At 41.4% G+C, this 8,354-nt stretch overlaps 1 protein-coding gene across 1 annotated transcript in view; it reads left to right on the forward strand.

Annotated features, from left to right (window-relative positions):
• Positions 1–7,432, forward strand: part of C18H12orf75 (chromosome 18 C12orf75 homolog) — a 28,119-nt gene extending 20,687 nt beyond the window's left edge. Inside the window, exon 6 of the transcript XR_007508773.1 lies at positions 6,612–7,432. The gene's annotated coding sequence lies outside the window, so the exon portion shown is untranslated. The remainder of the gene's footprint in view (positions 1–6,611) is intronic.
• Positions 7,433–8,354: the final 922 nt, after the last annotated feature.

Here is an 8,354-nt window from a genome sequence, read left to right on the forward strand (position 1 = left end):
AGTTAGGACTTTATTCACTAGAAGTGAAATCCTCTTATAGCAAAGAGCCCCCCACAAGGCTGAAGATGCAGAAAAACATAAAGGTGAAATTTTTCTCTAATGAACACAAAGGCAAAGTACTGATTTACTTGATTTCACCCTGCATGTCTAGCAGAGGAGACTCTGCTGTATTGGACTATGGTTGAAATGGCATCACTAGCGTATTGTTCCCTGTCACCCACACAAGTCTAGTGAGTCTCAATAATCATGCTTCCCAAGCAGTCGGTGAGTCACTGCTGATCTGTTTTCTGCAAAGTAGACCTCTGTTTGGTTCCCATGGTGATCAGAAGTGACAATTATTACAGACTGCTACTACGGTTCCTCAGTTGCGTGTACCCACAAAAAGAAGCTCTTACCCGGTTCTAGTTCCTTGGAGTTTTGCAGTACATCATCATCGCTTCCTATTGCAGCATTTTGAACACTTCAGGTGAATTGGCTTTGTGGAGAACATGCTGGAGGAGGGTGTTCTGTGGAGTATTTTTGTTTTGCAATGTATTCAGAAAAAGACTAGGAAAATAACAGCTCTGTAAACTTTCCATAGAGCAACGGTGTGCCAGTATTGCAGGCAATCTTTTGAGGCTGGGCTAAATGATTCAACCCTTGTTTTAACAAAAAACGTGCACAGAACTTGGATTTATCATAATAGGAGTGATTTCTTTTTACACGATCTGACAGTTTTTACTGTAGCCCTACGTTTGTCAAACGAAGCAGTATTTCTCAGACAGCAGAAACCTGCTTGTGGGTGCTTAGATCAGCTGTCACCCATGTTGTGGGAACTTCTGTGTAGTGGGTACTTATCTGTTCATTATTAAAATACCTATAGCTGAAGATAGGACCCTGCTTGTGAAACAGATCATTCCATGAAGCTCAGTGAAACTCTTATTAGCTTAACTGTACTGAGAAAAGAATTAGAAAGACACCATAGGATGGAGCCTGGATGAAAGGAACTTTGTGTGCCAGAAAGGAGGAAATACGTAGGACAATAAGGATTATAATATTATGCAGTAAAGACAGATGCAAAAGGAGGTTAGGAACTGAAAATGACGTAAAAAAGGAAACCGTTTAATTAGTATCTGCTCCATTTCTCTGTGTTTCTAATCTCTCGAAAGTAGAGCAAGAAGTAGACCACTGCCAAATAGTTTTAAGCCTGAAGAGAAATGGGGATTGGCTTATCAGTTCATTCCAACCCTCAGATGTCTGAGATTGCAAACCTTTTGGGAAACAGCTTATCTCATTTTTATTTGCTTAATGCCCAGTGTAATGAGCTCATGAACCTTATATGTCCTTTTGGGTGTTACCAGGATATATAAATATCCTGCCTTCTCTTTCAAAATTGTGGTGGTGTTCCTTTTGTTTCTGTCTCTCTATGCAGACTGAACCTTCTAATTACTTTGGAAGTTTGCATCACACTTGAAAAACAATTTAGCAGACTGAGAAAATACACAAGATGTAGAACTCATGAACAGGCATAGTACAAGGAAAGATTATAGAACATGTGACAAGGAAGCAATAGCTTAATCTGAAAAACAGAGTAGAGTTAGAACCAAAGCTTTGGTTTACTTATGCGATCTATTTTACATTTCTCATAAGTAATGGATCACTGTGCAAGTGGTTAGTTTGGATCCCAGCACCCTTATCAGTGCTCTGGGAATTAGCAGTCCACTTACAGAGTTTTGTTTATGGTCTTTGATTCCTATGTTATAGCAGATGGCAGTAATGTGAAATACTAACCTCCACCCTTAGCCTTCATTGCCCATTTTTTATGTTGGCCAAATCTCAGTGATGTCTGCAGGATGGCTTCAGCTCCGTAAAAGCTGAGCTCACTGGATCCTTACTGTGAGGCTATGATTCAGAGCGACATGTTAATTGGAGGCAGGTCATATTCAATAGCTGTTCTGTGGGGGGATACCAGACTGCAGGAAAATGTAAGACTGTTTATTGGAGTTAGAGAGGTATTCAAACTTTGGAGAGAGTCCACATTGCATGACTACCAAACTCTACTTGACAGAACACAAACATAGCACTACATACATAATTAAATAAAATCAGGGAGGTAATGCACACCTTTCAGCTTATATCTGTTATCATATTTATGGTTACATATTACTGGACACTGACCGTAACTTTCAGTTGTGAATATTTTCCCATAGCTAAGTTTGCATTCCCCAAATGATATTGCTGCAAGGAAAAACTTGGAAGCATTCCCATTACCTGGTTTGTCCATAGGAGCTTTACATGCTTTTGGGAAATCAGCCAACAGATTTTCTTTAAAATTAAAAGATTTAATTAGATCTTAATGTAAAAATAGTATAAACCTGAGCAAACTCCAAGTATCTGGTTATTATAACAATGTACTTCACCTCTGAAGCCTCACAAGAAACCAGTTGCCTACTTCTTTTTCCTCTTCCAAATCATGGGTTACTTTAATAAATAAATGATTAAATTCTTTTACTGTTCTATCAAAGGAACTGCTTTGGATCATCAGATAAAAACAAACCATTTTTTGGCAGGGAATTAATCTGTAATAAGGAAACTGTGCCAGCCAGGGGAGATGGAGCTTCTATAAATGCCAAATTCTTTTTAATAGAATGAATAATGGTTGGAAAACTTACACAGCACTGTTAAAGAGTCTTTGTTCAAGACATCATTGCTTGTATAAGCATTGCTTCTTGAGAAACCCAAGATTTCCAGTGAAAAGAATCCTGAAAATCCCTACTTGGAAAATAATTTCTGATTTCTAATAATAATTTGCCAAGAAAAGCATTATATTTTTCCCTTCGAATTTCAAGAGGAAGCCAAATTCTCATCTGAACCAGAGATGAACAACCAACCTCTCCTTGCCTGCAAACAACTGCAGACAATTCTCATTCAGAGCTACAAGAAAAAAGATAAATGGTATTGACTAGCTCTATCGTAGGGTCATATATGTTCATACACTTGAAATTTATCCTGATCTTCTTTAACAAATAAGCTAGATTAGACTAGATTTCATGTTTCATCCTTTAAGGTATTTTCATGAAAACATGATATTATTCCTTCATTTTTTCCAGTTGGCTGAAAAAATCCCTGGCAAAAAATTTTCTTCTATATTTGTTGTAAGAATGTGTAATTAATTATAATTTTCAAAACTTCTTGCACTATTTCCCATTTTTATCTTGACACAACCTCTGGCATAAGACTCTGCCACAGACTAGGTTTTACCCAAAGTGATAGGCTCACACCTTTGCTCAGGTGAGCACTGGAGAACGTTTTTATTCTGAACACATTGCTACTCAGCTGGTTTTTTCAACTTCAGTTGAAACATGTATAATGTTGCCTGATTGTTCTGTAGGAGGAGCATTTACTGCACATGTGACCGTATCATCTGGGGATTTGGACTGGTGTGGTTTTAGGAGTCTTCCATTCCTCGGTGCAGGGTCTTGAAACCTCATCTTACCTCCTGCATGATGGCTCCTTCAGATATGTCTGTGGACAAGCAGCTTTGTGCTACAAATGTGGAAGGCATAAAATGGTGGGAAAGTGTCTCCATCGCATTCCAGTTTGACAGTGATGTGCAAAACAAGAGTAAACATTACTGGTAAATTAGTTGGAGAGATGGCTTTGCAACATTGCACAGTCTCTTTGGAGCGGCTTGAAATGATGACAAAAGGAGCAAGATAATAGGCAATCAGGTCCTGTGATTCACTATCATAAATGCCTGTATTAGACATTACAAATTATAGCGGTATCCCTTGTACTGTCACTGTGGTTGCCACAAAGTAGTTGCAGTCTTGTAATAATTTCACCCGCACACCTCCGTAGATAGCAAGGGAAGTTACTTCCAGTTCACAGTGGCTGACCATTTGACCCGTAGGTTTTCTTGCCTAGGTCACGGGGTCAGGCTTACGTGCACAGAGTGTAGCTCACCATAATCTGAAAACCCCACTTTGCAACCTGCTGGTTTTGCCCCGCGGCTCTGCCGTGCACCTTCGCGGCGTCTACCAGTGTCAATAGTCAAAGTGGTTTGAAGAACCAGCTGGTTGACTGGTGAGGCAGAAGGACACCCCCGTGACACGCTCCCTCTGTTGATCCCGCTGTCGTCTTGGTGCTCTGGGTGAGGTACGGTGGCTTCACACCCACTGAGGGACCAACCACCTATTACCAGTGATCCTCCCCAGGCCGGTTATACCGTGCCATACCCAACCCGTGACAGCAGACCAGTACAATCAACGCTGCTGTGCTGGAGAGACTGGCCTTGCCTTTGGCTGGCTGAAGTCTTAAATAGCGCTGGGATTTGTTTTTCTGCTTCCCTCACTCTCTTAGCAGCAAAACCCAAGTGGCTGCGCTGAGTTTCCTTTTATGTGCCTCCTGAACAAGCCTTATCTTCAGAACTGTGCTGGTGACAATCAAATTAATCACTGTCCCGTCAGCAGCTGCACGTCAGGCTCTCCCGGCAGCCTCAAAGGGGGTGGGCTGTAGCCTGGGATGTCGGAATAAATCCTTGTCCAAAGTAGGTCAGCAAACTGTGGCTGGCCTCGAGAAACAGCTTTGATCCGAGACAGCAAATTTCTCAATATTGCTGGCAATCATTTTCTTCAAATGTCTTTCATGGGAAAGAGTCCTACAGACCCGGATGGCAACGCCAGTTCCCTAAAGCCCTCTGGCAGAATTTAACAGAAAAGATGTTCTGAAGAGAGAGAATCCCAAAAGCTTGTTAAAAACACCCTAAAAATGCATAAGGAATCCTTTGTAAGGAGCCTTGATACACCTCTGCTGCTCTCATTTTTGTAACATTCAATCGATCACTCCTTAAAAGCTGCAAATGTCTTAAGTTTTTATTTCATAGTATCTATGGATGTATTTTTAGCAGCTAAAAATTTACCTTTTTTCAAAACACTTATTTCAAATTTTGAAAAAAGTTATTCTATGTCTATTATCCTGATTTCCAGGAAATTGCCCAAAGAAATTAATCAATCACTTCAAAGCTTGTGGTTATTTGTTTTTCACTTCAGGGATTAGTTTTAATAAATGGACTCAAGTGCTGGTATTAAAATGAGGACTTACCTCATTTTACAAAATATTTAGCAATGACAGTGCTAACAGCACTACTTGTCACTTGCCGCTGCCTGTGACAAAGTTTTACTTTATGGACATAACTTAAAAATCAAATTATTTTAAATAACTTTGCTTCTTATGGAGCTTTTAGGTCAAGTCTGAAAGATAATAGAGTCTATAAAAACATTGTCTCTGGGCTACTTCAGTTTGTCCTCTAAGCCATAAAAATATGTCTCCGAGGTTTTTTCTCTACTGAAATCCATGCTGTTGTCCAGTTTCAAAGTGATTCATTATAGCTCTGTTCTAGCCTCTCTACAGATGCTACTATTATTCTGCAATGAAAAAAGGCACCCAGCCATTTCTGGGTGCTCTGTAAAGTCTTCAAAGCAAGATAGCTTAAAATAAATGTTTGCATCCTGCTATGTTTTTATGACCTCTAATGCACTTTGGGCACTACTAAACTATAAATAATATCAAAAGATTCACTCTCTCATGCTCAAAACCCTAAAATAATCTAGCATTAAAAAATTAAAGAAGCTTCTTGATACATTTGTATGATGACACATTTTTTGACAATGTGATCAAATTATTTTTTTTTCACAGGATACATGCTAAAATAGACTAACTTAATTAGATATGTATGAAAAAGTGGATTTTCCCTTGAAATTCTGCAAATATTTGTTTATTCATTTTATTGTTGGTTTATCATTGCTTTGGGCCAATTTGTTGCCCAGGAACATGCTTTCCTGTGCAAGTTCGACAATAAAAATGTAATTTTTTTCTCTCTTTCTTTTATTTTTGTACTACTGAAAGTTGGTTCTTGGTTACCCAAAGATGGTCTTATTACCAGGGGTAACATCTGCTAAGGATTGTCTGTTGCCATCTAAAATTTGCAATAAAAATGTCAAGCCTTCAGCTTGATGAATCTCAAATGATTTTGTTTTGCCATTACTGTAATTTACTGGGAACCCAAAAGTTTTCATCCTGCTACTGAATGGGTTAAAATAAACTTAAAAAACCACAAGCAGGCTGGTACCCTTACTGCTTCCTGAAAACTAGTGTAGGTACATCAAGGGATAAGAGGCATCTGAAGAAATCCCAGCACCTGCCTTTGGGTGGACAGTCACTCTTCGGGAGCATGATGTGAAAATGTAAAGGTTTCCTAACCGCCCAGAGGACAAGCCTGTAAAAAATAGTTGTTCACTCATTTATTCGCTCTGTGTCTTTTAATTTCATTTTTGTTGTTGTTGTTATTATTACTTAAAGCTAGCTACCTGTGGAAGAAAGCCAAAAGTACACAACTGCTATTTTTCAGCAGGTTCTGTGTTTGCCTGGTTGCTTTTGATTTTTATTATCTGATTTCAGAGCTAAAAATAGACACGAGGGGCTGGGAATCAGAAACTCCAGCCTTCCTTATGCCACAGGCTTGTTGGTCTTGGCTGAACCACTTAGGTGGAATCCTACAAAAACAGTTCTTAGCCTTGAATGCTCAAGCAAAGGGCTTTTGTTCTAATGATGTCCCGGTACTCCTTCCCTAGGGAAAGCCAAGAGGAGTTTGCAGTGGTGAGCATGTTTCGGAGGCTCTTGGGACCACCGTTGAGGCTGGGTGACGTGGTGAGGAGCCCGCACATCGCCAGCAGGCAGTCTACCAAGGGGCTGGATCTCCCTCTCTGCCCTCTCCCTCCTTTCTGCCACCTCACAGAAGTTTCTCTGCCCAAGAAGCGCAGCCCCAACGCGTTTTACGTCGGCCGGAGAACAAGGATTTAGCACCTCTTACGTGTGCAATAAAGGAAGGCGCAGGAGAGGGGTTTGGAGGTGAGCAGAAAAGCGAGACCGTGTCAGTGATGCCGATGAACTGTTGTTTGTTGAAATGCTGCTCCCTGCGCTTCTCCAGTGGAAATTACTCTTTTCTAGATGGAGAAACAATCAGTAGCTGCACTTCATTACAAATGCCGAGAAACATTACTCACGTTAGCCAAACAGCTTTTTTTTCTCCTCTTTAAAAGCCTCACAACCTGTTACTGTTTCCAGTAATAGCTTGGCAATGAGTTTTTGGGTTTAAGTAGGAAAAACAAATAATCCCTGATTTCATTCCCCGTTCAAATGCAACAGGATAGATCTTCTTGCGAATTCTCCCATCGTGTTCGCAGCTCCATCGGGGTCGGAGCAGCAGGCATGGCAAACCGTGCAAGCTGGCCCGCAGCTCTGTGCGTGCACATGCGCTGAGCTGTAGTCAACGCTTTTTTGGCTCGGAGGGATGTCTGTGTCTGTGTTTCTTTTCATTTGACAACGTTAATTCCAGCAGTGCCCACTGTCTGGGTTGAACAGCTGCCAGTGCACCTGTACAGAAAGCCCTGGCAGCAGCACTCTTGCGTGTTTTTTCTATGGCTTTTAGCAAAAATCCAAACATTGCAAGGACTTGGAGCGAGTTTTTCACACACTGAGATCTGACTGAGTAAACAGCTATTTTTTATCTTGCTTGAGAGTGTCACTTTTCCCCATATCCCAGTGATATCTGTGTCTAAGCACGAGTCTCTTCTGAGTCTAAGGGTAAGTGTTAAACTCGTCACTGCTCCCAAACTGTTTGGACAGACCGGACAGCTCTGCAGAGGTCCAGTCTGAGAAAAAAACTCCAGTGCACAAAAATCCAGATTTAACCTTGTTTTGCTCAAGAAAATGTGTGGATTTTGTGGCCAACTTCTGTTCATAAGAAAAGGTTGAATTTGGGCAAAAGGCTTGTTTACTCTCCACTGTGACCAGGGAAAGGCTCAATGGTAGAGGTAAGAGGTATTTCAGTGTTTCCCTTATGTCCAGCCTGGGATCACTTTGGTCCTCAATTTAGCATTAGAGGTTTTCCTTCTTGCATTCACATCCTCCAGCTGATAAAATTGCAGGAGTGTCACAGCTGCAAGGGATCCACCAGCTCTTGCTTGTCTCGGGGACCTGAAGAGGATGACGAGGTGGTGGGGCTGGGCTTCCCCCAGGCACCGGGAGCTGGCAGTCCTCTCTCCAGTGTCCCAACTCCCCAGCTGTGTCCAGCTGCAGCCTTGGGCAGGAGATGCCCTTTCACAGAGGTGGCAAAGATAGGAGAGATCCCAGCATGTTCCCACAGTGTTATGGGACCCATCAGACTCCAGTGGAAGACCATGACTTGCTGAACCCCAGCTGAGCAGTAGGAGCCAAGATGTTTTCAGGAAATCACCCATAGTGACCAGCCATTACTGCCTGGAAAGGTTTCCTTTCCTGAGGTACTTCCAAGGGGAGCATCTTGTGGCATTCCC

The sequence above is a fragment of the Accipiter gentilis genome, chromosome 18 (genome assembly GCF_929443795.1).
Source record: "Accipiter gentilis chromosome 18, bAccGen1.1, whole genome shotgun sequence".
Lineage (NCBI taxonomy): Eukaryota > Metazoa > Chordata > Aves > Accipitriformes > Accipitridae > Astur > Astur gentilis.